Genomic DNA, 15,426 nt, shown 5'->3' with positions numbered 1-15,426 from the left:
AATCAAGCGGTGATTTTGAACAAGCTCTCCATTGACTTTCTATGGAGAGTTTTGCGACTTTGTGTTGGTCTGAGGAGATTTGCCAAAATTCTATAAATCCCACAACAATGATAGTGACATTTTCGGAAACCCAGCAAAAATACCTACGTTTTGATGTATAATTTGTGGAAGTTGAGTGAAGATTGAGCAAGTAGCAAGAAGTTGTTCGGACATGAAGAGAAGACTGCAAAACCTTCAGTGGCACACTGGAAGCCAAGTGCATAGCAACCATAACAACGCATGTATTTTGTGAAAAATCACAATTTTGCAACTGAAAACTTTAAGAGGCATAAAGGTAAAACGGTAAAAGATTTGAAAAAGCTGAATCATACCTGAATAGCCCAATAATTTGAGAACATTTTAAAGTTTGAATGGTTGTTCTACGTGAAAATATGAGGAAGTAGTTAAGTTTCAGAAACAAGCAAATTTTAGCAGAATTGCAGAAGTTTCCCATTCATTTCAATGGGACAAATTAAGCTTAATATTTTAAAAAGTATAATAGTGAAAAATACCAAAAGACATAGCAGGAATTAGCAGAAATAGCAGAATATTTTAAAATTTGAACGGTGAAAATCGGCTGAAAATTGTGGAAGTAGTTAAGTGCCAAAAAGTGTACGGAAGTCCCAAGAGGAACTCAATAGTGTGGATGCTTAAAGCATCCACACAACTAGAAAAATTTGCATTTCCTGCGAAAATGCAGTGTGGATGCTTAAAGCTGAAGCTGTATGCAAAAAGTAGCTGAAAAAGCTGAAAAGTTGCAGAAATTGTAAAAACTTTGCAGAAGCAAAAGAAGTTTGCTAAAATGGAATAACTTAGCAGAACTGCAATATCTTAGAGGAAACATAATACTTGGCAGAAATACAATAGCATAGCAGAATTTAGCAGAAATATTGTAACTTACCAGAAACATGATAACTTCTCAAAAATACAAGAATTTAGGAGAAATAGTATAAGATAACAGAAAGAATATATTTAGCCAAAAATACTTAAACATTACAGAAACACTATGATTTAGAAAAATAGTACAACAGAGCAGAAATATTGTGATTTACCAGAGACACTGTGATGAACTATGAATATTGTAATTTTAAATTAAGACTATGTTTTAGCACAAATATTATAATTTGGCAGAAATACTATAATTTAGCACAAATACTATAAAAAGCAGAAATACTATAATTTAGAAGAAATACTATATTAAGCACAAACCCTATAAAAAGCAGAAATACTGTACTATGATTTGGTAGAAAAAACTATAATTAATCAGAAATACTATATTTGGCAGAAATACGGTATTTGGCACAAATCTTATAAAATAGCAGAAACAGTATGATTTAGCACAATAGTAATAACTTAAACAGAAAAATTGGAAAAGCAAAAATGGACAGCTGAAAAAATGATGAACATGCTGAACGTCCCTCAACTATACTTGTTAAATGAAAAAAATCAGCAAAAAAATCTATAACAGCCACACAATCACAAATATGTACACATGTGGAAACACACATGCACAGAGAGACACACACACAAGATCCAATTCAGTCAACCAGTCTAAATATATTGAATTTGAATCTTAGAATGAGATCATCCCATTAAAAGCCTTTCTCTCTCTCTCTCTCTCTCTCTCTCTGTCACACACACACACACACACACACACACACACACACACACACACACACACACACACAGGGAGAGAGAAGTAAGTTTCTAGGTCAGCCTGGGAGCTGCTGAATTTGAATCCACCAATCAGAGAGCCTGTGTACTTTTTCCCGCCAAAACATGTGCCTCTTTTTACACATGCAGCACAGAGAGGCACAGGATTATTGCAGCCTATTTCTCATAGTGACGACTCCCCTCAAACAAATGACCGTAATTTCCAAACCGTAGGGGCTAGAACGGTCATTCTTACACCGTTTTGTTCAGAAGAGATGGGGGAATCTTCAAGTGTTGACAATTTAATATTAAAATATGAATTTTTAGAGATATATGACATGGATGACTTGTTGACTTAGAAGCCACGAATTCCCCAATATGCAAATTTGAATGCCTGAGACCACATATGTGATTGGCTGGCTGGGAAGCTGTGCAGGCCCTGATTTGTGGATTTGAATTCCTCAGCCCTCAGATATGATTGGCTGGCTTAGAAGCCACGAAGGCCCCAATATGCAAATTTGAATGCCTCAGGACACTTATTTGATTGGCTGGGAAACTGTGCAGGCCCTGATTTGAAAATTTGAATGTCTCAGTCCTCACAGAGGATTGGCTGCCTGGGGACCTGGCAGAAATATATAGAAATACTATGATTAAGCATAAATACTACATTTAGTAGAAATACCATGTTTTAGCACAAATACTATAAAAAGCAGAAATACTATAATTTAGCAGAAATACTATATTAAGCACAAATCCTATAAAAAGCAGAAATACTATATTAGGTACAAATCCTATAAAAAGCAGAAATACTATATTAAGCACAAATTCTATAAAAAGCAGAAATACTATATTAAGCACAAATTCTATAAAAAGCAGAAATACTATATTAAGCACAAATTCTATAAAAAGCAGAAATACTATAATTTAGCAGAAATACTATATTAAGCACAAATCCTATAAAAAGCAGAAATACTATATTAGGCACAAATCCTATAAAAAGCAGAAATAGTATGATTAAGCATAAATACTACATTTAGTAGAAATACTATGTTTTAGCACAAATAGTATAAAAAGCAGAAATATTATAATTTAGCACAAATAGTATAAAAAGCAGAAATATTATAATTTAGCACAAATAGTATAAAAAGCAGAAATATTATAATTTAGCACAAATAGTATAAAAAGCAGAAATACTACATTTAGTAGAAATACTATGTTTTAGCACAAATAGTATAAAAAGCAGAAATATTATAATTTAGCACAAATAGTATAAAAAGCAGAAATATTATAATTTAGCACAAATAGTATAAAAAGCAGAAATATTATAATTTAGCACAAATAGTATAAAAAGCAGAAATATTATAATTTAGCACAAATAGTATAAAAAGCAGAAATACTACATTTAGTAGAAATACTATGTTTTAGCACAAATAGTATAATAAAGCAGAAATACTATAATTTAGCAGAAATACTGTATTTAGCACAAGTACCGAAAAGTACCAGAAATGCTATGATTTAGCAGAATAGCAATAACTTACAAAATTACAAATATGGAGGCATATTGAAACAGAAATGCAGAGAGGGACACACAAACACAGGCTCTAATCCAGTCAATCAGTCTAACTATATTCAATTTAAATCCTACAATGACATGCTGCCAAATAAGGGCAGGGTCCTCTCTCTCCCACTAAACACACACACACACACACACACACACACACACACACACACACACACACACACACACACACACACAAACAGACACAGAGGGAGAGAGCTGCCGAATTTAAATCCACCAATCAGAGTGGCTGTTTACGTTTTCCCGCCAAAAAAGGTGCATCTTTTTACACACGCAGCAGAGAGAGGCACAGGATTATTGCAGTCTATTTCTCATAGTGACGACTCCCCTCAAACAAATGACCATAATTTCCTAACCGTAGGGGCTAGAACGGTCATTCTTACACCGTTTTGTTCAGAAGACATGGGGGAATCTTCCAGTGTTTACAATTTATCATTAAAATATGAATTATTAAAGATATTTGACTTCTAATGCACCATAACTGAGTAGAGCGAAGCAAAAACTGCCTTGACTTGCCCTCAAACAACGCTTTGTAACTTGAAATCTATTTGGAGTATCGATATCATTCTTTCACCGTAAGAGACAGCAGGCTTTGGTGAACAATCATGGAAATTTTCAGGTCTCTGTGGAAATCCAACAAAAAGTTATGACGAGAGAAAAAAGTGGTTCATTTCCAGACTTTGAAATCTGAAGAAATCTGAGCGAAGGACGAATTTCCTACCCTCAAACAAGTCCAACTCATTTCAGAACGGTAATAGGTGAGAAAGAAATTCTTGAATTGTGAGCGTCAGGGGTGTCTGAAGATATTCGGGGACAAGCCTCATGTCTTAACTTTGCTTCGTTAAGGAGATATGACGATTCGAATATGCCTCTCATTACAGAAATCCAGCGGTGATTTTGAACAAGCTCTCCATTCACTTTATATGGAGAGTTTTCTGACCTTGTGTTAGTCTGAGGAGATTTGCAAAAATTCTATAAATCCCACAACAATGATGGTGACATTTTCTGAAAGCCAGCAAAAATACCTACGTTTTGATGTATAATTTGTGGAAGTTGAGTGAAAATTGAGCAAGTAGCAGGAAGTTGTTCGGACATGAAGTGAAAATTGCAAAACCTTCAGTGGCACACTGGAAGCCAAGAGCATAGCAACCATAACAACACATGTATTTTGTGAAAAATCACAATTTTGCAACTCAAAACTTTAAGAGGCATAAAAGTAAAACAGTAAAAGATTTGAAAAAGCTGAATCATACCTGAATAGCCCAATAATTTGTGAACATTTTAAAGTTTGAATGGTTGTTCTAGGTGAAAATATGAGGAAGTAGTTAAGTTTCAAAAACAAGCAAATTTTAGCAGAATTGCTGAAGTTTCCCATTCATTTCAATGGGACAAATTAAAGGAAAAAAGTGGAATATTTTAAAAAGTATAATAGTTAAAAATAGCAAAAATCATAGCAGGAATTAGCAAAAATAGCTGAATAGTTTAAAATTTGAACGGTGAAAATCGGCTGAAAATTGTGGAAGTAGTTTAACGGCAAAAAGTGTACGGAAGCAACTAGAACTAGAAAAATTTGCATTTCCTGCGAAAATGCAGTGTGGATGCTTAAAGCTGAAGCTGTATGCAAAAAGTAGCTGAAAAAGCTGAAAAGTTGCAGAAATTGTAAAAACTTTGCAGAAGCAAAAGAACTTTGCTAAAATGTAATAACTTAGCAGAACTGCAATCACTTAGAGGAAACTGTAAAGCTGAAGCTGTCTGCTGAAAATAGTTGAAAATAGCTGAAGAAGCTGAAGAAATCAAAGTCAGTGTTTAAAAAGTTGCTGAAATTTTAATAACTTTGCAGAACAATATCAAGTTAAGAAAAATGTAATAACTTAGCAGAAATGCAATAATTTAGAATAACATAACTTAACATAACATAACAAACAAAAGTAGTGTAACCTAGCAGAAATAATATAATTTAGTAGAAAATTAAAAACTTGGCAGAAATATTACAACTTATCAGAACTGCTAGAAATTTGCAGAAATGTAATAATTAGGCAAAACTGTCAACAGATAACAGCTGAAAATGCTGAAGTAACCTCAAAGTTACTTGTTTAACTGTGAAAAATTACCAAAAACATTAGAAAAGGAAGAAAACGTGCCGGCAGATAAACTAATGTGGAACAAAACCAAGGTAAAATTGCGAGTTTGCACAGCTGGTGAAATCTAAAAATGGCAAAAAAACATAACAAAGGCAAGACCCACACAAACAACATTTAGGTAATAAATGCACAAGATGCTGCGGTCAGAGATTAAAACACCCAAAAATAATGTTATTGAAATGCCAAAAAGTGGCAGAAAGTTTAGAAAGTAGAAAACCAGTAGTAGAAAAGTAGAACATTCAAATATTTTTAGAAACATATGATACAAAATATTTACTCAGTTGTTTCCAATGATTACAATAATGGCATAAAGAAATAAAAATACCATTTGGGACAAATAGAAAAATATTAATAGAAAATGCAAATCAAATTGATCTAAAATCTATACAAACAATTGAAGCATCTGTTGGAATTGTGAACATATCCTTGTTTGCCATGTTTATGTTTATGGCCCTAAGATGCGCAGACACATGATAGGCTATTAACTGCAAAAATATACACATATATAGCAAGTGAGAGACAAAAATATATCCTCTGATTTGCTGGAGTTTTGTGTAAATACCATTTGGCAAGGATAAACAACATGTTCCTATGCCACATTAAAATTTTCATAAGCTTAATTTTTTCAATTAGTTTACAGTTTCCTGATTTGATGATAAATATGGTACCAATCTACAAAATACTGTCAAAATGAAGTCCACATTGTGATATATTTGAGGTGTGGAGAGTCACACAGCTGAACAATCGATTTGCATATTTAAAGAAACAAGGATCAAATAAAGAACATCGTTGTGGAATAAATTACAGTGAAAAATAATCACTGCTTTGCGTTAGAGAGTGACTTATGATGAGGTATTAATTGGCTTAACTTTACCTCTAACAGCTTTTCACATAGTGCTGTGACCAGGGTGAAATCCATCATAAAGTAACTGTAAACAGTAGAACCATTAGCATGAATGTTATGGTTCTACTCTGATCAAAACTCAAGTCAGCTGTTTGACCTGATATAAAATGATAAAGAGGAACACATATAAATGACCTTTATGAACTTTTCAAAATGACTTTATATGTCTGACCCATTATCTATATATATTACAGCAGCGGTCCCCAACCCCCGGGCCTCGGACCGGTACCGGTCCGTGAGTCGTTTGGTACCGGGCCGCGAGAGATGAGGCTCAGGTGTGAAATGTATAGTTTTCAGGGTTTTTATCGGTTTTCAGCGTTATTTTGTTATCGTTTTTATCGTTTACTTGGTTTTCCTGGGTCTTTTCACGTGTGTTATGAATAAATTTTCTTTTTTTCAGTACCGGTACTAGTTTTATTTTGTTGTATTTATCCGCGACACCTTAAAGGCCGGTCCATGAAAATATTGTCGGGCATAAACCGGTCCGTGGCGCAAAAAAGGTTGGGGACTGCTGTATTAGAGCAGATGTGGAAAACCACTGTTAGACCTACTCTATACTAATGTAGTTACTGACACCCCATACTAAGGCAGGATTCATACAAACACACATTATTTATTCTCTTAAACACTTTCTTTTTTCACATTTTGAGATTGTGTAATTTCTAAAAAGAATACATGTAATGGTTCAATAGATATAGTTATTTAAATGTCCATAATAATCACATGATCATTTTTGTACATCCTACAATCCAGGATTTAGAGCTGTGTGTCTGTATGAATTCAGCTTGCTATACTTATAGACTTAGATATATTAATCCACTATTTACCCAAACAAGTTACATTGTTTGGGTAAATAGATTGGGTTTGTTCTACAAAATAATTATTCAACAATAAAAAAAAACACAAAAAAAATCTGCACATTAATCCAGAGTTCAGTTTCATATGTCTGATATTGTTAGTTAAATCTGATGACACAAACACAGTCAATAATTCATTGCTAGTGTGACATGTGGTCCTTTTTGCCTTTGACCAATGATATGCTGGGTACTTGGACCAGTTTAGTATTTGCTGTCACAGAGGAATGTTAACCAGAAATCCAGAAGATAAAACTTAAAAAAAATATGTTAATTGCAAACATGTTTTTGCTTAGTAAAAGGATTGAAATTACATGGAAACTGTCACCTTAAAGCCTCATTGTAAATATCATCACAAACAGATGTTTTCCACACAGTTAACAAAGCTCCACCACATCCGATCACTGCACATAAATCTAAAAGAAAACAAAAACAAATAAAAAAAATAAAATTAACACAAGGGAAGACTTTTGACTTAATAACTACGCTTAAAATAAGTGTTACCTTTGAATATTTGTGGGAAAAATCTGATGCTACCCCAAGAATACAAAGCCACACTGGAAACGATGACAGGCTTGCAGCCCTCTGTCTTCCTGGAGTCAGGTGCCTGATCAGTAGTAGTGAGTTGACAGAAGTCGGTGTCTGTAAGAGTGGCCAAACACTGATACTCTGTCCACTTGAGTAGAGTCTAAGAAGCTGGAATGCAGGCACACTGGACGAGCTTGTTCTAAAAAATACAGAAAAAGGAACATTTTATTTGTGTTAAGGCCTAAAAACTACAAATAAGTTATGCAATGAACAATGTTGAAATACCTTATAGGTGCTGCAGGCCACATAACCAGAATCCAGAGCAATCTCACACTCACATGATGGTGAGGAAAGACATGAGCTCTGCAATGAGGTTTGAATGTCTCAGTTGGGACACTGAAGAACTCAGAAGACAGCAATACCTGCACAGAGAGACAGAGTAGAAAAAGCATAGATTTGTAATCCATAATGTGAATTAAAACTCAAAAAGTGTCAACAAGTATAATCATTTGAGTGTGGAATTATTTATGCACTAAACAGGATTTTAATTAATTAATTGAATTAAAAACACTGACATTTTTTATCAAAGATAAAGAATCATACCTCTCTCTGCTCTGAGGATCACTGAGCATCTCTGACAGGAAATACAGTTTCCTCAGTAGGAGTCATCATTCATGGTCTCAGAGGTGTGTAGTGTGGCAGCATGATGATGGTCTCCAGATCAGGCAGGAGGTCAGGTGATGGGTGTGTCATCTTCTCCATTGAAGACATACTGGTATGGCAGTTCATAAAACAGCAGTCTCTGTGTGGCATGTAGTTATCTGTGCAGTCCAGCACTGATGGATCAGGTTTGGCTCAGCAGTTCATGAAGATGGTGTTAAGATGTTGTTGTTTCAGCTGAGGATGGTGAAGTTTGAAGGTTTTCCCACAAAGGAAACAGGACTGTGTGTGCCCTGTCTGAAAAAAATACATCTACAAAACATAAAGTGCTTTTAACACCACCCACCCCCCCTCCCCACCCACCCATCTCAGCCCCCAAGTGTCTATATAATGCTGGTATGGGGTGTCAGTTACTAAATCTAATTAGTGCGTCAGAAAGCGGGGGCTACACCTAAAGCCCCCGCTTTCTGATGTCTTTGTTTATTAGCAGCTTTTTCCAGCTGCTCAGAGAATTCTGACTTGGCCTTTATCCACCCAAACCCAAACCCACCCGGATAAAGGCCAAGTCAGAAAATTGATGCAGAAACTTTCCATGTACTTCTAAATCAGTTTTTATACAAATTCTGTAAGCTGTGAAAATGTTTTTCTCTACATAATGTATCATTATAGACATCTCTGGTAGCCTAAAGATAGTTTAAAACTTTTAACATTTTTTACCTGTAAAACATGATAAGCAAAACCTCATTCATCCAAAAAACATTTGATTCTACAAAATTTACTATAATCAAGAAAATATAATTGTCTGTATTTATTCATGTGACCCATAATAAATACCTGCATTTATCTGTGATTTATTTATTTACTATTTCATATTTGAAAGCATCTTGGAGGGGAAGATCTCGTTTGTTGAGATACATACGTCAGAGTAAAAAAAGTATCAAAAAAGGAGATGACAATTAACATCCATGAAAAAATGTATAAGTAGATTTAGTCATTTAAAACATGAGAATAAAAAATAAATTATGTCCGTTTAATGCAGTATATTTCAGATCTGAGGTGCATGATAACAGAAAGCAGATCTCCCGGCTCTGCATGAAGTTCAGCCATGATTTGGTGACATGATTAATAACATTGCAATAAGAAAGGGTCTTCTTACAGACAGAGTAGGGAAGACAATTTTTTCCAATGAAAAATATTTTTCATACTCTACAATCAGTAAACTCTGTAACAAACATGATCTGTAATTGTTTCAAAACTCACCAGACGACTTCATGATTGGCTCGAGGACAGGACACAAAACACAGGGTTGTGGTAACTGTAGTATGATCTCAGAACACCGGAATGGAGACATTGATCTGGCTGAGAAATAAAAATGAGGTCAAGCAGGGTGTTCTTGTCTGTAGTGGCAGAAGTGATCAGCTGTGAATACCCTCTCGACTGAAACTGCTCCAGAATCTGTTTTCTTCCACTCTGCAACTGGTTCTCATTAAAATCTCCACACACAATGATTGGGTGACAGTCCATTATTTCAAGGGAATCTAAAAGACTTAAAAGGTTTTGCATGAATGGTGTCAAACTGTAGTCAGGGGGTCTGTACACAACAGCAATGAGCGCAGGGAATGGAGCCTGAACCTTCAACACTAAAAACTCAAGATCAGTGACATTATGCAGATACTGTTTTACCTGAACCTGAAAATGATTCCTCAAATACACAACAACTCCACCACCACTTCTGCTGGCCATGTGAGGAAAGTTTGTGTAGGACACATGTCTGTTGCGTTTGAACATGGTGTAGCCATCCAAATTAAGACTGTCTGCAACAAAGGAGCCTTGAAGGTGAGACTCTGTGAGACACAAAACATCTGCTAAACACATTTCATGATGACTCTTGATGTCACTGATGTGAGATGGCAAACCCTCTGTATTGTGATGGATCAGTGTAAGAGTGTCAGGTCTGCTGGCTGTTTCTCTGACCTGAAGAAGAGGCATCATTTCCTCAACGCTGGCTTGTCTCATGGTTTGGAGTGCTGCAGTTACCTCGGGATTGGAGTAAATCTTTTTCTCATCCAAGTCCTGCAAATAGAGTCCACTGAGAGACGTCACCCTGCTGAGAGCAACATAAGCCATACCTGGTTCAAAAATGTTCTTCATTGAAACTACAGCTGTCTGTGTTGTAAGACCCTGAGTTTTGTGAATTGTGCAGGCGAATGCTAGCTTTACAGGAAACTGTCTGCGTACTGCTCCTTTAAACTTCAGACTCTCCTCTGCTCTCTCAATGTAAACCAGATCATCAGATGCTGCATTAGCACTGCGGTTGTGTCTCATAGGCTGCCGGTTGTCCATTCTGAGCCCCAGTTTGATTATGTGTCCATCATTTTCAGATCTCACCACCTTTACCAGTATACCAAAAGCACCGTTGACTAAACCGTTTAGTGTGTCCAAGTTTCTGGTCAGCATGACTCGAGCTCCTTCAGCAACATTCAGAGTGTCAGGTAAATCATTTCTCCCACCTGTAAATGGTTTGTCTCTTCGTTCCATTCTGCCTGTACGTTTATCCTTCTGGAAATCGTCTGCAGTGATGATTATGATGTTTGAATGAAGCTTCTTCAGGGTATCTGTGTTATGGGATTCCACATTCTTGTTGGTGGCATAAATGTGTAAGACCTCAGTTGGACATTCTTCTGGTGCAGTCACAGCCTGTGACAACAAATCTCTGTCGCACTGAGAAAGCTCATCCGTCTTTTCTTTCACTCTAATCCTGTTCAGCATCTCTGCAAAGGCCACATCATCTTTCTGACGCATGATCTCGGTTAGAGTGATCATCTGAAAATGTTCCTGCCATAGGTCAATCTGTTCTGGATCGTAAACGCAGAGAGGTTTAGACTGTCGCACTGGTGGCAGCTGGTAAAAATCTCCAACAGCTAAAACTGACATTCCACCAAAAGGTCTCTGAGTGCCTTTGATTTGTTTCAGTCTTGCATCCACATAGGCAAAAAGGGGTTTTGAAACCATTGAAATCTCATCAATAACAATAATTTCTGCATTCATCAGCTCAGATCTGACTTCATCCAGTTGGTTACCAAGTCCTTGAATGGGTGGTTTCAGACTCCTGGGTAGTTTCAGTAGAGAATGTAATGTAGAGCCATTGATAGAGAAAGCTGCTGTCCCGGTAAATGAAGTAAGTAAAACAGTTGGATTTGATATGTCAGCTTCTTCTGCATTAGCAGGCAGTCTGCTCAGGATCTTTGATGCTTCAGAGTGAATACATTTAATCAGATGTGACTTTCCAGTTCCTGCACCACCGTTGATATAGAAGAAAAATGGATCTGGGTTCAAACCACAAACTCGCTGAATACACCAGTCTCTTATAGTATAGAACACGCAGGCCTGCTTCTGGTTCAGATTCTGATACATTACACGTACCACGGCTGGATCGACTGCAGGTTGTTCTCTGATGGCTCTGATCTCTGTTACAGCATCAGACTGACGACTGTAGTCGGGGACATTCTCCTGTTCGTTCTCATCATCAGAATGTCTCTCAGGAAGATTCTCATCACATTGCAGCCTCACAACTTCAGATTCAGGAGCAAGATTACACCATTCATCGATCACAACATCCCTATTTTGTTCAAACTCTTCCAGTGCACTCTCAATATCCTCAGAGTTCTTCTCATACTTGTCTTTATTTCTCTTCACAATCCGTTTCACAGACTCACTGTGGTCTGAACATGGAAGTCGCACAAAACCTGAGTTGTAGAAGGACTGATAGGTTTGGAAACATTGTGGTTTCAGTTCCTGCTCTGATCTGTGTGGAAGGTAAAGTCTCAACAGTCGACCATAATATTGCTCAGGATCTTTTTCCTGTGAACAGTGGTAATACCTGATTATAGCTGGTTTATCATTCTTTCGCCTTTGTACAAATCCAAGCTGGTTTAGAAGAGGAAGCACATCTTTTCCTTCATTTGGACCACTCACCAACCGGCACAGGGCAGCAAAATCAGCCAGCGACATTTCCTCATATTCTGGGGTCTCAGGTCTGCATTTGTATTTATCACTCAAACTTGTCATCCAAATATTACAGCTGTCATGTGTTGTGCTTTCCAGGAAGCTCATGGGCCGACTCATTTTTACTGGGTTATCATCTGTTGGTACAAATACAACACTGCGGGAACATTTTTTCATTTTTAGGCCACAGACTCGAGTCACACACTCCTGTGCGCTGATCTCTCTCTTTTTTGAGTAAGCCTGCATCACAGCTCTCATTTCATCACATTCATTGACGGTGTTCTTATCAGAGTTATCGATAACTGTCTTCAGGTATTCAGAGAGGCCAGATTCTTTCTTTGTTATATATTTACAGAGGTATTCTACACATGAATAGGCATTCAAAATGAATGAGACATCTAAATTAGAGTTCCAGGCTTCAAGCAGATCTGGGTTGTAATTGTTGATCCAACAGTCCTTTGGGTCACGTTTCAGAATCAGAGCTGTTTTCTTGTTTATGTTCTGGAGGCATTGTTCATACTCATTCATTGTCAAGTTGCATCGTGACAGAATCTGCTCTATGGTGAGGGAAGCAGCTTCAGGTTCCTTCAGCAGGTTCAACAAAGGTCTGAGTTTGGCTTTTGCAGCTTCAGTGTCTGAATCCTCATCCTGTCTCACAATCATTGTTCTTGTGGATGGTGGTTTTGGAAACCCAAATCTACAACCAGAGTTCACACTCTTAAAGCATGTCTTTGTGTGGTTCTTGCTGTGCTTTTGTAGTTCAGAGACTTTTTTGTGCAGTTCAGGTTGTTTTTCTGGATCAGGGAGTTGAGCTGAGATGTATCTGTCCACAAAGTCACAGACAGTTTGGTCATCATCCACATCTGCTTCTACCTTTTCTCGAATCCACAGCAACATGTGTATATGCGGACTACCTCTGTGCTGGAACTCAACTCTGTAAAAGTAATCAATGATCTCACCAAGGGGCTGTGCAGGAGAAAAAAGCAAATCTCTGAACAAAGCCTCAACACGCTTATCAAACATCCGCATGGTGGTTACTGGATTTGATCTTAGAATTTCACACTTTTCTGACCAGTCCAGGGCTTCAAAATCAACCTCTTCACCTTGCTGTCTCTTTATTGCTTGAATCACTTCAGGCCATCTCATCTCAGCAGCAGAGAAAGTGACAAAGAACTGAGGTGTTCCTATTTGACGAATCATACTGAATAAATCTTTGGTAGTTTTCTGCCAGTAAGCTGGAGTTCCTCTGAGTGGCTGCATAAATCTGATTGCATCTTTATTTCTTACCAGCTTCTCTACTTCTGTCTTACTTTGTAACATTCCCGATGTGATTTTGCGTCCATCTTTGGTCATAGTTTTACCTTTCCTTAGCTGTATTGTCATGCTGGAATTAGCCAAATGTATTTCAGTGACAAACTGTGAGAAAAACAGGTAATTTGTGTCTTTAGCAAATCTTGCATCAATGTTGAAAAGCCTTGACTTGAAGTAAGCACTTGGTGTGAGTTTAAGAAGTCTCTTTTCATCCAGTGTATTCTGACCGGTAGGAAACTGCACAGGAAATGCCATGGCTTCCAAATGAGGAGTTCTGAAGAAGCTAACAGGATTGTTTCTTTCTGCAGGAGCCACACAATATGTGTTATCAGTGAAACAGAGAATCTCTTCTGAAATGTCAACAGGCTGCAGACAACTTTCTAGAGCAAAACCTCCATTGTTCAAATCACTTTCTGGTTCATCTGGATTTTGTTCCTCTGGTTGTTCATCACAGGATTGCATATTAATAGCTTGGTCACTTTCAGACTCACTTTCGCACAAAAGGGCATCTTTTTCATAGTTGTCAATTTCCATTAAATCTGCTTCATCATAATCATCACTTCCCATGCTGGCTTCATCACTGCTGTCATCATCAGGTAACGTTGGATCACAAAGCAATGCATCATCTCTGATAATAATATCTGTGTACTGTGGATGAATTTGTTTGAGTTTACGCAGGGCTTGAATGAGTTTAGACCAGGTGACAGTCTGGAACAGCTGATGGCCTTTGTAGCACAGTCGTCTTTTCAGCTTTATCCTCATGATCTGTGATTGGCTTCTGATCCTCGGTAAACTGTCAACTGTTTGTTGGACCTCAGATGGTACACACACCACATTACCACGTATGAGTCTCTGTCTGCCCTTTGGAAGAGGAATAATCTTAGCAAATGGTATGCATTTGGCAATCAGATGTCTCTCCAGAATGTTGAGATCGCACAGTTCAGCTGGAATATCCTGCAGTTCTAAACCGTTGACAGCAGCAAGTCTTGGCATGCGTCCACTTTTGAGGGAACTGTGACACGTGTGACAGATATACTCCTTTTTTCTCTCAACAGGAAAGCTGCAGTGATCATGACATGCTTCATCACACACATGAACAAATTTACCAGTTAGACACTGCTGAGCTACAATTTGGTGTTTTGAGTAATTTTCTCTTTTGCAGATTTTCACCTGATTAGGAAAAGAAGCTTTTAGACAAACAGTACAAACATAAGATGGTGCTGACTTAATGTTGGATCTGAAACGAGATATGGCCTCATTCATTAAAGTGTTCTCTGGATGACACTGTAAACTGTCAGCTGGTCGATGCATCTGACGATATTTTCTTTTTATTTTCATTGCACATCTGATATTATGCATCTGTCTAAAAGAAATACTGTTCCAATATTTTACTCTCATTCGTTCTCTCATATTGTCCTTGTGTTGCTGCTGAAATTGTCTCTCTTCTCCATAACGTTTAGTGATGTAACATTTTTTTTTCTGTCTAAATTCTACACTTTCTTTATATAGGTTAGAAACATATGACCTCATGTAAGCTTTATGTTTCTCTCTGAATCCAGCACAAGTTCTGTAATTTCTTCTTATACGTTCCTTCTGCTGTTCTTTGAATATAGGAGATTGTCTATAAGATTCTTTATATGTTTTTCTCATACGTTCCTTCTGCTTTTCTCGAAAAATGGGAGATTCTCTATATGTTCTTGTTATACGTTCCTTCTGCTTTTCTCGAAAAATGGGAGACTCTCTATATGTTCT

At 37.1% G+C, this 15,426-nt stretch overlaps 1 protein-coding gene and 1 long non-coding RNA gene across 4 annotated transcripts in view; one reads left to right on the top strand and one right to left on the bottom strand.

The window, feature by feature from the left end:
- LOC113019114 (cerebellin-1) overlaps positions 1-15,426 on the top strand; it is an 81,334-nt gene that overhangs the window by 42,399 nt on the left and 23,509 nt on the right. The gene's annotated exons all lie outside the window — the stretch shown is intronic.
- On the bottom strand, positions 5,077-9,920 carry LOC145425467 (uncharacterized). 2 transcript variants are annotated; one of them, XR_013906156.1, is made up of 2 exons: positions 9,619-9,920; positions 5,077-8,670 (listed from the first exon to the last, which is right to left on the bottom strand). It is a non-coding gene; the product is annotated as an uncharacterized LOC145425467 (long non-coding RNA). The 2 variants fall into 2 exon arrangements; XR_013906157.1 differs by having other exon boundaries at positions 5,077-8,655.

Source organism: Astatotilapia calliptera, chromosome 3 (assembly GCF_964374335.1).
Source record: "Astatotilapia calliptera chromosome 3, fAstCal68.1, whole genome shotgun sequence".
Lineage (NCBI taxonomy): Eukaryota > Metazoa > Chordata > Actinopteri > Cichliformes > Cichlidae > Astatotilapia > Astatotilapia calliptera.
The sequence above is the reverse complement of the archived record's forward strand: the minus strand, read 5'-3'. Positions and strand labels throughout refer to the sequence as shown.